The sequence below is a fragment of the Taeniopygia guttata genome, chromosome 11, assembly GCF_048771995.1.
Source record: "Taeniopygia guttata chromosome 11, bTaeGut7.mat, whole genome shotgun sequence".
Classification (NCBI taxonomy): domain Eukaryota; kingdom Metazoa; phylum Chordata; class Aves; order Passeriformes; family Estrildidae; genus Taeniopygia; species Taeniopygia guttata.
In genome coordinates, this window is record NC_133036.1 from 7171005 (window position 1) to 7185288 (window position 14284).

The 14284-nt window shown below is 40.1% G+C and overlaps 1 long non-coding RNA gene across 3 annotated transcripts in view; it reads right to left on the minus strand.

Moving 5' to 3' along the window:
• Nucleotides 1-1279: 1279 nt before the first annotated feature.
• LOC115496851 (uncharacterized) overlaps nt 1280-14284 on the minus strand; it is a 41306-nt gene continuing 28301 nt past the window's right edge. For 2 of the 3 annotated variants that reach the window (XR_003962387.4, XR_012057743.1), the window contains exons 6-8: nt 13644-13767; nt 9656-9719; nt 1280-2519 (exon numbers count right to left, since the gene is read on the minus strand). This is a non-coding gene — a long non-coding RNA (uncharacterized lncRNA). Of the gene's footprint in view, nt 2520-9655; nt 9720-10257; nt 13768-14284 lie in introns of all 3 variants that reach the window. The other variant, XR_012057744.1, reaches the window with a different exon arrangement.

Below are 14284 nucleotides of genomic sequence, written 5' to 3' on the forward strand. Positions count from 1 at the left end.
AGTAGAACTTTCTCTTGCAAAACCATTTTCTGAAGAATTCCCAGATACTTATAGAGCCATTTTTCATATATTTGTTATATATCAAGTGAAAAATCCAGGCCACTGAAAATATTATGCAGCTTCTTCAGTGGACTGTGCAGGCAGATTGTTCTGATAAGATGGCAGATGCAACCTAGGAAATTAAAGTAAAGCCAGTACTGTGGATTTGTATTTTGAACCTGGTTTAAAGCACAACAAACATTTAAAGCAGCTTTGTACAAAGCCCATGCCCAGGAATGAATCTTGTTTTGTAGCCATGATCATAGTGGGGTCAAAGTCTGTTGAAAGAACTCAGGTGTCCTAGAGGAAAATGTTCTGAAGGTGATTTTATTTAAGACTTATTATAATGTTCTAGGAAACCATTCAGTGGGGGTTTTTTTCATGCTTGCATATACCCTTGAACAAAAATTTGGAGGCATGCAGAATTATATGATTCCATGGAAATTAACATGGTAATGAATATTAACATGACAATTAATAATACACTTAAATGTGTGTCATGCAGCTGAGTGAGCCAAGAATGAACCAAATGTGTTGTACCAACTAACCCCCCACAGTTACAAGACAGAAACGAACAGCATTTTGTAATTATACACAGTGACATATTTTCTCATATCTACTGCCAAAGAAAATATCACTTTTGGGAATTAAAAGAGAGAGCAGCAAATAGAAACAGCTATGTCATCAGTAATTGCAAACATGTTTTCAGCTCCAGCTTCTGATAACCATCCAAAGGCGTTCTTTTAATTGGTAAAATTGACAACTGTCCAAAAATAGAGGAGTCCTTAAGGGCCATGTTCACTCCTAACAAGTCAGATAACGAAATCAGAGTACCTAGAAAGTTTTGCAATGAGATGGGAATTAGCAAATAAGCAGTACAACTGAAAAAGAAACAGTGCTGCTGCTAAAGGGGCTTTTTAGATATTACAAGACTCCATTAACTTTGCCCCATGGGGTCTGATCAAGTTGTCCATAAGAGATGGACAACAGATTGACTCACTATATTTAAAATATAACCATCTCTCTCAGGAACACTAAGAGGATTGCTTAAGACAAGTCTTCTTAACACTGGCACTCTCTAGCATGTGATAAAACAAGCTGATGAAATCCAAAACAACTTTAGAGCTGACAGAGAACTTGGTTTCAGAGCTTTACAACTGAAAGATGCTGTTGTAAGGCATTATTCTTAGATGCAGGTGAGATCTCAGCCCAAGATGCTCCTCAGTGGTAGTGGGATCCCCCACGTCACCCACAGGAAAAGTGGCTCATGTGAACGAGGTCTATAAAACCATCCAAAGGCAGGCAAAGGGAGACTCTGCCAGGTCTCCTCTGCAGCCAAAAAAGACATTTCATCAGCGTGATCATGTTTGAACATTAATCCTTACTTAACAAGGATTACTGCTTGATAACATCACAGGCAAGCAGGAAAGTAAGGCCCCTACTCTGAAGTTTCTTATCTAAAGAAATTTTGTCTCTCAAGCATCACACTGTACCCTTCATTAAACAACGAAGCCAGAAGCCCACAGACTCTGCTCCTCATTGACTGAACAGAAATTAGGACAGTGAAATCATCTAATATTGGGTGTCTAGGGAATTCAGAATACCAAAATATCTGCAGGTCCTAGATGGCACACAAGTAATGAAAAAACACTTCAGTGGTAACAGCCCTAGTGCTGGTCATTTCCAGCTGGAACTACCCAGGAGAGCTCTCATCAAGAGCAATGTCTCTTTATTCACCCAGCTGAACAAACATGTACTAAAAGCCTGTATGAACTACAGTTCTCTGTCCTCTCCCCACACAGGTCTATTCCATATACCCCATATCAATATTTTGCCATTTGCTACTAAAGGTTGTGGGAGAAGTAAATTGCAAGTTCCCTTGAAATCAGCATTTCTCCCTATGATTAGCTGTCTCCTGTCTACTTGCAGCATTTAAGTGACCAAAAATACTTTATTCAAAGAATAATTAATAAAACTTGTTGAGGTCCAAGAGTTGTCACAGACATATCTTTGGCACACCAAAAACTATGTGTATATATGGATTTGGACAGTTGTTGAAAATGTTTAATTTTTCCCAAACACCACAGCTCTTTTCAAACAGCATTGCTTGATGGCATAATGCACACTTCAAGATGTTTTAATAGTCTGTTTTATTTATAGTTACTTACTCAACAGAGTGCATCAAGCCTTCAAAGCTTCTCTGGGCTATGTGTGGACTAAGTAAGCATCTACCCATTGTTTTAAAATCATGTCATTTGCAGTTGATTGACCAATCTGTAGAACACACTGCAATCAGACATTGCACTTTAGTTAAAAAACAAAACTTGATTATTACCTGAGGAGAGTTACCATGATATTTGTACATCCACAGGGAACAATTCTTCTCCCAGGATCCAGTGTGAATCCAAAGCACACCCATTAATCAGTGCTCTTATTCTGTTTTTCTCCTCTTGGTAAGTAGCAGGATAATTCAACTCTTTCTGAAACACACAGGAAGTATAGATGAGGCAGAGCCCACTGTTGTCAGATTTCCATTAACATTATTTTAATGTAGGAACAAGCATTTAGCAATGTTTCTTTGTTTCTCTCTAGTTCAGCTGGCCTCTTTCATGTAAAAATTGGACTGAAATCTCCTTTCTCAAGTTTTGCAACATGCTCAATTCAAACATGGGAATACAGGTTGATAAAGAAAGGATCTGACAAGTAGCACACCACAGGATCTTCAAGCCTGAATTGTTATGTTTCCCACTGAGTAGGTCAGTCACGAAAATCTGGTTCCCATTTCAGGGCTGTCACTATCCTGTTGATGGTATCCTAGTCATCACAGAGCAGTACACCTCAGTTTTCTCCTCTTGCAAATTCCTTTGCAATATGTTTTGAGATATAAAGGTGCAAAGAGTTCTCTCTAACAACTAAAAATTGTTGTGATTGGTTTTGGTGTTGGTACTGTTGTCAAGCAAAGTTTCTTTAAATGTTCAAGCTACTCCTCTGCCCTGTGCAGCAACTACTCCAATACTATCCCAGATGCTATTGCATCACCAACAAAACTGGAAAATATTCAGAGCACTTAAGAGATTTGCAGAGACAGACTTAAGAGTGTACAGTGCATCAATTTACCACAGGCCTATCTATATATCACAGATATCAAATTCAATTTTAAATGCAAGAAGGGAAAAAATGAGAGATGAAATTCATATACTGTAATTAAATGGAAAACACATGCAAACTGTAGCAAAAAATAATAGAAACATGAATCGTGTGTGTTGCATCTGTCTGTTATTACAGTAGGAGTGGCAATGATTAGTAGAAATAGGGTTGCAAAATTATTTCTTATATAATATCACTTCCTGTGCCCACAGGGTAAATGTGATAAAGACATCTCAGCCCTAGGCGAGGGCAAAGGCAGAAAACAGAGATCTTTCTGCTGGGAAAGAAGAGCACTTGGTTGCACAGGAGCCAAAGGAGGTGCCAGCTTCTCATCCTTTGAAGGTACCAGCAACCAGTCTTGGAGCTGGCACAGCTCTTGGAAAGAAAGATACACTGCCAGGGACCTGCTATCTAGATATCCCAGTCAAGGAGAATCTGTTTCAGAGTCACCCTGCACAGAGGACCAATGCTATAGATGGTCTAAAAGCTCCAAAATGTTCATTTTGTGGACAGAATCATGTAAATTTAATGGTGCATAAATGTGAGTTTTTACATATTCACTCAGGCTGGGAATTTGCAATTGTGCAGACACACAGATGGCCCCACTCCCAGGGAGAATATTCCCATGCTCAGCATTATTCATGAACCTTGTGCCATCCCTTTCACATGTGAAATGTAAACCAGCTCCATTAAAGCACAGACATGGGTGTCTCTCCATTCAGGACTGAAGAGGCAGCAGCCAGGCACTGGTGCACGATGGTGATGGACTGTGCTTTTCCCCAAGAGTGTAACCCTGAGCTCTTCTAGAGCAGAACTTTAACGTGTTGCCCAAGAACACAAGATAAAGCCCTGGCAAGCTTGAGCTGGCAATCTGGGTGGAGGATCTCCCCCCTCCACCCAAGCCTGACTCAGCTCCCTGCAGCTGAAATAGGAAGGGGCAAGATCTTTGAAGCAAGCAATCAGTTTGGCTGCCTTTTGGAAGTGCTGAAATAGCGTGACCCCAGTGGGGACATACAAAGTTTGCAGCACTGAAGTCCCACATTAGTTCTTCTGTCCACCAGAAAGCAGGCTGGGCTGCAGTAGATTTGAGTGATGTTTTCTGTGCAGCTGCACTGACTCCCAAAAATGCAAAGGAGAGGAAGCTAAACCAGCTTAAAACATCCCTGTTCTCTCCTGCTTTCAGGAGCTGCATCACTCAATGCATACATGTCCAGCACTCACATCCATGCTGCTTCGAGCCCTGCTGCATTGACAGAACCAACACAAATGCTCCTGGATTCTTCACACACTGTGCTGCCTTTGGAACAGGTGGGGGGAGGAGGGTATTTTTCTGCAAATAGGATTTTTCATAAACGACATAGTCACTTTTTGCTATTACAAATACAAGAGCAATAACAATATATACAGGCCTGAGCAGTAATAGAGATTCTGGCAGATATTTTTTCCCTGTCATAAGCACACTGGGCCTAAGGCAAGGTTTTCCTCTATTTAATAAAGAAAATGGAAAGGTAGGGAGAAAAATAAAATTAAAAAACCCCCTGCATTGCCTCTCAAATTACACAAGCTGCTAAATATTTAGGGCATTCTTTCCCACAAACATTTCAAATGGATGAGAAAGAGGTTTATCTTCTTGACAGTTCACATCCTCTTGTGGGCCAGACTCATTCCTCTGGAAGCTCACTGAAGTCAATGAGACAGCAGCAGGGATGACAGATGAAGCTCACGATCCACATTTCAGTGGTACCTGTCTACCATTCAGACAAATCAGCTCAGGATTAAGATGCAAGTGAAGACACTAAAGATTCAGGTTGAGAAGAGAACTAAAACAGCATAAACAGTCTAAAATCTGCAGCAAACACATGTGTAATTCCCCTCTCAGTCTCTTGGCTACAGATGAAGGGCTTGAACAATGCAAGGGGGACATTATTTTTCAGTACTTGACTAGAGTGACACCTGCTCTGGCTGTTTGGGCTTTTTCCCCCAGTTTTTGTGAATTGCCATCACGTACTCTCATTGCATGGCTGGTTATCCTTCTTGTAAAGAACAGAGAAGTGTTTACTGTTGATTACCAACTGGTCAGCTGGCAAACAGCTTTGCAAATCATCAGTTTCAAAACAATTCCAGCTTCCTTCAAAACACCAGCAAAAACTCCATTGGCCTTTTAAACTGGAACTAGGAAAACTGATTGCAATAACAGGCCTCAACCAATCTGAATTTATTACCAATTGAATTAGAAGTTCACCATGAGTCCAAATGAAAATCAGTAAACAGTCATTAGATCAAGTAAAAATGAAAGTGAAAAAGACAAGAAGCAATAGCTGTAATCATCCACCCAAAATTAACTTATCAGCTATCAAGCAAATAACTGCTATGTTAAAAGCTTTTTCAGTTGGGCCACTTGTTCTTCATAATAATTGAAATACAATGCTTTAATAAAAGAGTTTCATTTATATTCTGGTAGTCAAGCTAGCACTTAAATTGATTCTGGGCTGTTCTCAATTAAGAACTGTTTATGGTCTCCAAAATCCCTTCTTGGATGCTTCTGAGGTTCTGCACCAGAAAGAGGAGGGGAAAATTGGCAAATCATAATAGAGATGTGAGCGCTGTGCTGGGGATAAAGAGCAACCACCCCTATGGAATCTGGATTCTAAACTCAACCAAAGCCAAGCTGCAATGAAATGTAAAGCTTTGGCCAAATTCCTAAATTCTAGTATCATGATTTTCATTTACAGTGCTTACTTTGCAGCACGTATTGATTTCATGTTGGGCAAACCACTACTTTTGTGACAAATTTTCCATTTGTGAGGTTTTCCTCTGCCACTTCCCAGCTCTGTCTCCCATACTGAGCTCCCCACGTCCTGCCCTGGGTGAGCTTCATCCCCGAGGCACTGAGCTGCCCTCTGACAGCCCCATCACACTGATAATGAGTTTGAGCTCGTCCCAAGCCACCCTGGTGTCCTGTAGGAATCTGAGGTATTGATGATTCCAAGACTGTAGAAAGTCTCTGTCTTTCAGCCCCGCTGCCAAAGCAGAAGCCATAATTGGTCTGTGCTGGTTTCAAGGTTGTTTATTCTGTTTATCTCTAACATGTTCTGCTGCCCTGCCACAGCTCTGTCCTGCAGGGCAGCGTGTGGGGCTCTGCCCTCAGTGGGATGTTACAAACATTAAATACCAGAAACTACCTGTGCTGGATTTACAATAAGGTGCCAATATCTGTCACCTACGTTGGACAGTGTGTCCCCAGCCTGAACCAACAGAAAAATGCCAACACCACAGTGAAACATGGAGGGCATGAAGAAGGAGAAAAAGGACAAAACACACCCAATTTCCTCCATCTTGTCCCCTTTGAACCCCTAATCTAGAAACCTAAAATGTTACTTTTGCATCCATGCCACACTTAATTATTCCTTATATCAAACACTCAGAGCTGGTAATTCATCCTGTGATACTGAAAACTCTTTTCCATGGACAGAGATCACAGAGAGTGTCTCTGGGGGCTCTGTCCAGGGGGGTTCCTGACCCCTGCCAGGGTCCCAGACCTGCCAGGGCAGTCAGAGGGAAACCCTGGATTCCCACAGTGTCCCACCCCCCAATTTTTGGAGGCCACCTGACTGCCTCACGCTGTGCTGAGGCTCAGAGGCACAGCACACAGCCTCGATACCACCTTTGCTGCACAAAGGGGAAGCCATGAGCACATGACAGAGGCAGCCACTGCTCTTCCTCACTTCAAAAGACAATGCCGTGGCACTAATAATCCTTCACACTTAGGAACAGCCAGCTTTATAAACAGTAATTAAAGATGCCTTCTGGTGTACCTGCAAAGGAAACATGATTTTTGTTCTCCACAAGGACCACATTTTCTTTTGTGACTTCTAATTAAAGGAGCCAAACTTAAGCACAAAAGGATTCATTTTCAGGGCAACAAGCAACTACAGGTCACATTTTATGACCTTTTAACAACACCTCCTAAAAGGAGCTGAAAGTTAAAATCTGAGATTTTCAGTAAAAAGCCTCACAGTTTTTCATTTCAGAAACTTTCTGCATACTGCTAATCAGTAATTTTGAAAGAGGGGCACGATTCATACAGCAAAGATTGTGAAATCTGCTAAATCAGTTTTACATATACATATAAAAAAAATCCCTTGCTTATTCCCCTGACATCGCATTGAGTAAACCTGCCAGGGGTGAATTAAAGCAGCATTCTAAGATTCACTATATTGACTGTTCATTGGCTTGTGCCTCTCCTTTTATTTTTAATCTTCAAACGGGCCAAGGCTTTTACCACTCACCATTTCTACAAAAATTAAGCTCCCTCTGAGCACCACCTGGAAGTGAAAACTGGTGACAGTTAGAGCCCTGCCCACTCAGAAAACCCCGTGCAGCCTGGGTGAGCCCAGAGACACCAAGTCACTGCTCTGTCTAATTACAAACCCGAGGCAGATTAACCTTTGATGACTAAATTAATCTTCTAAATAAAATGAATATGCATCAGCCTGCAAATTAGGATTAAATGCTTAGCAGAATCTTTATGTGATCAAGCAGGTTTTGTGGTGCAGATGTTAACCATTAACATAAAGCTATAAAATCATTCTCTTTTTCTTATAATAACACCTAACAATTCCAAAGCCACCTTTCATCTGAGAATCTCAAAGGGTTTCATAAACATAATTAATTAACCCTCTCAGCGTCTGAGACAAGAGCATAATAATATCCCCATGCAACAGCTGAAGAAACAGAGGCACAGCAACGTCCTGGATCGCGTGTCTCGGACTGTGTGTAACGCTTTGAAGAGAAAGAAAAGACCAGGTTTATGCTGCCTGCAGCCCTGCTCTCACGTAGACAGGCACGGTGGCTTCTCCAGGAGGCTGAACTCCTGCCATGTCCCTCTGCCAGAAATGCCCATGGAGCCTCTGGACAGCCTTTGAGGTTGGCATCACCTCCAGCAGGCACTGGAGCACAGGAGATGTGGGCACTGCCTCCCCTCCCATCTGCACCAGGACAGCTTTCCCTGGAAAATCTTCTCCAGATGAAAAAAAAAAAAATGTTCCTGCTGGATTTTTTTGGGGCACTAAGAACTACCAGTCCCCTGAGGCATTTTTTCCTCACACATGCCAACAATTTAGTCACAAGGAGACTCCAGTAACAGCATTCACACTTCTTTTTTTGACTGCTGGTGTCCCTGCAATGTGATTTCTATGTCTTCATGGAATAAAAAGCCTGCATGGAAAGCTACCCCTTCCATCTGCATTTTGACACTGCCATGGGAGAGATGTGCCGGTGGTTCTTCCAGGCTCTCACAGAAGACCAAATGTTTTCAGGGAATCAAGGAAAACTGCTGAGGACTACATTGTGTGCTCATTCTTCCAACAGCATATTCATTTCCATGGGGCTTACAATGACAAATTTAGAAAATGTATACATCACAACTTTTCAGCCTTACTACTCCTGATTTTAATTTCATTATTTTCAAGCCTTACGCATTTCATTATTATCAAACTGTAAAATAAAGTTTTAATTTGATCTATTTAAGTCAAAACTAATGTAAGAGTATTGCTGACCTACAGACAGGCATGGGAGAATTCACATTCTTGATAATTCAATTTGTTGGCACATTTTGATGTCTAATTGTAGCAGCTTCTCCTGGTGTATAAGTTTTCTTTTATATAAACTAATCTGCTGGTGTAAAATGTCTGCTGTAAAAATGTAATTTGATTTGTTAAAGAGGTAACTGGATAAGTTCTCAAGGTCAGTTCAAATTTCTTGGCTATTAAAAGGAATTTTGAACAAAAAATTTACCATCAAGTTGGAATACTGACATCACATATATAATTTTGATATATAAGCGACTTCCTCAGTACTGGAAGTTAAACATTGAAAAGCATTTGTTGTGTTCATACAATGACTGCTAAAATCCATGGAAAAATTCCAAGGACTTTAATAAGCTTTGAATTGGGCACATTATTACTATGAATGTAATTCTGGATACCTCCCATAACATCTAGGCCATGTGAGAAACTTAGGAAAAGCAATTAACATTCTTGCATCGACTTTTGTATTTACATTTGAAATTTACCATTTAAGACTTTAATTCTCCATAAAACTGCTTAAATATACATAACTTCAGTGTTATTTAAATGTTTTATGATCTTCCTGAAATGATCCGCTAATTAAAATCACTTACTTTACTTAGTATCTTAAATTTACCTACTTTTATTTTATTTGGAGGGAATTGGATTTAATGTGCGGGTTTTGTTCATTTTCTTTCTGAGGAAATCTTAATTTGGAAGGAAAATTATGATTATATGGTAGGGAGAAGGATGTCTTGAAGGCTGCAGACTTAAACTAGTGGTAATCATTAGCTACCATGTATGACATGATGTATATAATTAAGAAATAAATTTATTACAGAAACTTGGAATTATCAATTAAAAAGTAGTCAGTGTGGTCCCCCAAGGTCTGATATGATTACCTGCCTTATCTGGGCTGTCACTTCCAATGCTGGCTGGAATCTCAAAGACCTCAGAGGGGGCTCCCTGTGTCAAGTTAAATAAGTGAGACAACATTAGTGGAAAAATGCAATGATATGAGGCGGATGCAAACAGAACTCTTCCAGAGGAGAAGAAAGAGATCAATTTAAACCTGAAGATTACTGGCAAGCTGCTCTTCCTTCCTAATGTACTTCTGAATGGACTGGCAGGACCATTCCATCTGTGGCTGTACCCCAGTCTGCTTGATGTGCCAAGGAATGCTGAACCTCAGGGGCATTAAAGGACACCCCAGCCTGTTACTTTTTTTTTTCTTACCTACAACCTCTGCAGACTTTGATTCTTTTCTTTGAGTTTCCTCAGGTTTAAGGCCAGAAGAGACAGTTAAATTATCTACTCTGACCTTGTATATATGCCAGGCCACTAAGCTACACTCACTGGCCTCGTTTTCTCTAAGCTCCCTGTCATCTCACTGATCCACAAACGTCTCAATTATGAGGCAGTGAATCAGTGTAAAAAAATAAACAGCTCCTCCCACCTGCCTTTGTCTCCAAAATCTCAGCTCCAGCAAAACTCTGTTGCTCACCCTGAAACAGAATGAAATATTTGGCATCCTCTGATGAATTAGGTTTTGTTTTTCGTGCAGAGTGTCTCACATATTTATTGTTCTGGGCTCTGGCCTAAAAATAAAATTAATAGAAAGTGTCATCTCATCATATTTTTTACCTGATTGGTGTAGATGGATCTTAAATACTTTATATCCAGCTATGGGGGCTGAATACACCTATTTATGAATTCAGATACAAACCGAATAAAGTTAAAACACAAGTTGTTCATCCACAGACTCAACATAAAAATCTAATTTTTAGAAGCACTATAAAACTTCTTCAAACCAATATACATCAAGAAACATAACATACTGTTCACAACTCCAGTACCTGCCTACGCAGTAAAACTTTTGACATTTACCAGAGACAGAGAAAAGGAATATAAGAGTCCAAAACTCATGATAGGGTTTTTAGGATATGATTTGAAGACTGTCTGTTGGCTCCAAAATAAAGACTCCTGGAGACACAAGGAGCCTGACAGACAGTGATTGTCTCCTCTTTAAAAACTGTGCTGACAGCATCAACTGTTGTTCACTTTAGTGTCAGGGAGTGTCAGGAAGAGTGAAACACTTCTTACCTTACCACGTCATGCAAAATTTAGCATCTCTGTCTTTCCCTGGATTCGCCCCATGAGCGTTCCAAACGTGCACAACAAAACCACATGAAACTCAGATGATTTCAGATCACGTTACAAAGTCAAAACACAGAACAGATTCACAGAAACATTTGCTAAGGTTCACCAACCTGTTGAGTGAACCTGGGCCCGGTTCCAAGCAAATCTGGATTGATTAATGTTTTCTTTAAATCAACATCACCTGATGTTCTCTGCTACTGATGTGAATCTCAGCTTTTACTTTCCTCTTTGGGATTTTGGACTGGTGTAAGTGCACAGCTGAAAACAGCACATGGAACGAACATTCATCTATGTATAACTGAAGAACATGTATCACTGCTTCTGCAAGAAAATAAAATATTGCAAACCCTTGTCCCTCCAGCCTCATCAGTATTTTGCACTACTATGAGCATTTGGGGGAGGGCTTGGTGTAGGGCTTTTTTCAAACTGTTGATGCATTTAAGAACACAGCAGTAAAGGAGCTCTTTCTGCATTTCAACCACGGGACCAAATCGAGATACACTCAGCTGTACAAGGAGTGGAACTTCTCTAATGGATCTCTTGAAATCAATGGAACTACTTATGGAGTAATGTACCATTACCCATTGTGAGTGAGAGCTACTGTAAATAAGCTTTGGGAAGTATATTCCAGCTACAGCTGTGCTTGGTGGTTTGTAATATTCCAGCACTCGCTAAATAGAAATAAATAAAGTGGAAGACAGTGATACTCTGATTTCTGCTCTGACTGTATATTTGTTGGGAGTGTCCAAGCAATCAGAACACTCCATAAATACCTTGCCATGCCTGTGGGATTCCATGCTAATTTATAATCCATCACTGAAGCAGGCAGAAGCTCTTGGAGACATGCTAAAGCACTTCTAGGTTGAATGTAATTCATTGTTACACTCTCTGGCTGAGTGTTTATTTCCTCTTTCAGGAAGAAGTGGCTACACGTGGAGCAGCTGTATGTTGGAAATTTCACTTAAATTTTGCACCATATTAAGTAATTATTGAGCAAAAGCTCTGTGTTTTATCACTCGATTTATCTTCTTTCCATACAAATTCTTTGTCAGCAACCTTTACATTCAGGAATTCTTTGAACATAGTATGTCTATACCTATATCTTTATCTGAAAACTGACAAGTTTTCAGGATTGAGACAGGTAAAACTATTCAGATGAACAAGAAGAACCTGTCCCACCCTGTTCTCACTAGACATACATAAGTATGTATTTTGTATATCTAAAAGATACATGTTCATCACATATATGTACTATTTATTTTTTTTATTTCTGACTCCTAGTTTCAGAGAAACAAAAAATTGAGGAAAATAATAAAGAAGAGCCAAAGCTTCTGTTGGAATAGAAAAGGAACAGCAATATTGTAAGACAGACTGTTCCCTCTGTTTCTTCTGGCCAATTTGTAGTCCCAGCAGATTTGCAGAAACTTTGAACAAGCACAGAGGCCTGGCAGTGCTGACATGAGCTGAACCCTCTCGCCTTGTGAAACTCAACCACTGCGACTTCATAGGCAGCTTTGGCAAAACACAGACATGATCAACCCAAGAGAAAAAGAGATTTCAAACTGACTGGATTTTCAAGAAGAATTTTTGTCAGCAACTGAAAAAGGCCCCAGGATTTCATCAGGGAACTTCCTAGCAGCTTAATTCCTCACTGATACATTTGTGCCATTGGGGTCCATCCCCGGTGTCCTGGGCTCCTGCTTTTCCTTTTGCTGCTGACTTAGACATCGGGGTCCACTAAGGATCTAAGAAAAGGCATCTTTAATGTTCAGGCTGTAAATATGCCACGGAGCCCCAAGAGCCTAACATATGTCAAAGGCATGAAATGATGGCCATGAAAGGGAGTCCTACATCTGTGTTTGCTTAGCTGAAGAACTGCAGGGCTGACCTGCAGACTGATGTGGCTGTTTAATATGGTCTCTGCAAACCGTTCAATACCATCAGAACTGCTGGTTAATCCTCTTACCAGTACCATTGACATTATTTCATGTTCTACTAATTCCAAGCCATCTGTAGAAATACTTTCCTCTCTGGCAAGACAATAGACAGTGGCTGAATTTTTTAAAGGCTGCAGCTCTAATAATCGTCCGGGTATAATTTCAGAACAAGATTATTATTTTTTTTATGGGAGCATTTTGCATAATGTTATAGCGTGAGTCTCACCTCATTTTACTTGTGCAAGTCAGGAGTAAAGGTAATTAAAATGCATGGGAAGGACTGAACTTTGAAATAGAATATTCTGAAACTAATATCCAAGTATATTTTGAGATCGTATCTCCAAAGGTGTTCACATGCAAAAACCTCAATTCTTTGCATTTTGGAAGAATAAAAATTAAATTTCAAATGAACAAAATAAAAAAGATGGGATTTGAAAACTTCAGAGGTATCTATATTTCTATTTTGCAACTGAAGCAGTTTCTGCAACGTTTTCCTTTTCATCTGAATTTCCCATGTAGACTTTGTGACAATCACAAAAATAGACACAATCAGCTTTTTCACACGATGATTCCCAATTCAGTGTTGAACGTTAAAAAAAACCCACTCAAAATTACCAAAATATTAAGCAAGAAAATGTCTGGTTAATAAAAACAATCTCTTTTAATGATTTTCTCACGTATTTCCAAAGAGTCCCAAAGAGTGCTAGACCATGAAGGAGAATGATGCAAGGGAGTAAAAACTTTCTGACTTTGGAAGGAACTAATGTTTTTGAAGCTGTCCAATCATTCTTACCTCTCTTTGCAACCTTTAGGGAGTCACAATCCATCCAGAAGAATCAATTATTGACTGTAAAAGTAAGAGCCTTGTGTCACCACTCCTATCATGTCACTGTCTTCTGTCAGAGAGCACTGTGGGTCTGAAACCAAAGCAGACACAGAGTGTGAATGAACTGCAAAAAACCAAAGTATTTCAAAATCTGGGAGGCTGGTTAGCACCAGTGTCCTGCTCTGAGCGCTGCACACCACAGAAACTGGTGGAGGAAAGAATGTTTCTGCAGACAATACACTCAGGCCCCCACTATCACTTAATCCCTCTTCCAACTCTGCCAAATTCCAGCTGCAGCCCGTACCAAAGGAGCAGAGCTAATAGCAAAGTAAGTCATATCTATTGGCTTCTTTGCCAGCATTTCACAACAGATATCATCTGATTAGGTGCTAAGTGGGACTATTTGCACTTTTGCTTATGGCACATATAATTATGTAATTCTGTATAATGCCCAAATGACTGTTCAAGTAGCAGCTGCACAAAACAGAGGCATTGGTTGGACAGCACAGAAAACACTAATTTAAATAAAGCCAGTGCAGGAAAAAAATACACAGATAACACGTACATATATATGTATTTGTACACCTTCAGGACTATCAAACATGGAA